The sequence below is a fragment of the Trichechus manatus genome, unplaced genomic scaffold (assembly GCF_000243295.1).
Source record: "Trichechus manatus latirostris isolate Lorelei unplaced genomic scaffold, TriManLat1.0 scaffold00059, whole genome shotgun sequence".
Lineage (NCBI taxonomy): Eukaryota > Metazoa > Chordata > Mammalia > Sirenia > Trichechidae > Trichechus > Trichechus manatus.
Window position 1 is genome coordinate 10518323 of NW_004443995.1, and position 1527 is coordinate 10519849.

Genomic DNA, 1527 nt, shown 5'->3' on the forward strand with positions numbered 1-1527 from the left:
CCAGCAAAACTGTCTCTCAAATATGATGGCAAAATTAGGGCATTTCCAGATGAACAGAAGTTTAGGGAATTTGCAAAAATCAAACCAACATTACAAAAAATACTAAAGGGAGTCCTCCAATTAGAAAATCAATAACATCAGATAACAACCCAAGACTAGAACACAGGACAGAGCAACCAGATATCAACCCAGATACGGAAGTCACAAAAGTAAATCAAAGCTAAAACTCTGAAAATAGGGAAACTGATGTCAATACATAAAAAATGACAACATTAAAACAAAAAAGAGGGACTTAAAAAAAGTAGACATAGATTTTTCATATGGAGAAAAAGTCAAGGCAATATAAAGAAATAAAAGACTGGTATAAACTTAGAAAAATAGGGGTAAATATTAAGGTAACCACAAAGGAAACTAACGATCTTACAAGTCAAAATTAAAAACTAGAAAAATATAAAGACTCAGCAAATACAAAATCAACAACAATGAAAAAGATGAAAAGAAAATACATAAAAATGACTCAGCAGAGAAAATTAAATGGAACAAAGAAACTGTGAACAACACACAAAAAAGGCATCAAAATGACAGCACTAAACTCATACCTATCAATAATTACGCTGAATGTAAATAGACTAAATGCACCAATAAAGAGGAGGAGAGATCTCTCTATATGCTGCCTACAAGAAAAGGACCTTAGACATAAAGACATAAACAAACTAAAACTCAAAGGATGGAAAAAAAATATATCAAGCAAACAACACTCAGAAAAGAGCAGGAGCGGCAGTATTTAACTCTGACAAAATACACTTTAAAGTAAAATCCACCACAAAGGATAAGGAAGGACACTATATAATGATTAAAGGGTCAATACACCTGGAGGACATAACTATAATAAATATTTATGCACCCAAAGACAGGGCTCCAAAATACATAAAACAAACTCTAATAGCATTGAAAAGAGAGATAGACAGCTGCACAATAGTAGTAGGAGACTTCAACATACCACTTTCGGTGAAGGACAGAACATCCAGAAAGAAGCTCAACAAAGACAGGGAAGATCTAAATGCTACAATCAACCAACTTGATCGCATAGACATATATAGAACATTCCACCAAACAACAGCCAACTATACTTTCTTTTCCAATGCACATGGAACATTCTCCAGAATAGACCGCATGTTAGGCCATAAAGCAAACCTTAACAGAATCCAAAGCATCGAAATATTACAAAGCATCTTTTCTGACCATAAAGCCATAAAAGTAGAAATCAATAACAGAAAAAGCAAGGAAAAAAAATCAAACACATGGAAACTGAACAACACCTTGTTCCAAAACTACTGGGTTATAGAAGAAATTAAGGATGGAATAAAGAAATTCAGAGAATCAAACGAGAATGAAAACACATGTTCTCATTTAGGACACAGCAAAAGCAGTGCTCAGAGGTCAGTTTAAAACAATATATGCACACATCCAAAAAGAAGAAAGGGTCATAATCAAAACATTAACCCTACCACTGGAACAAGTAGAAAG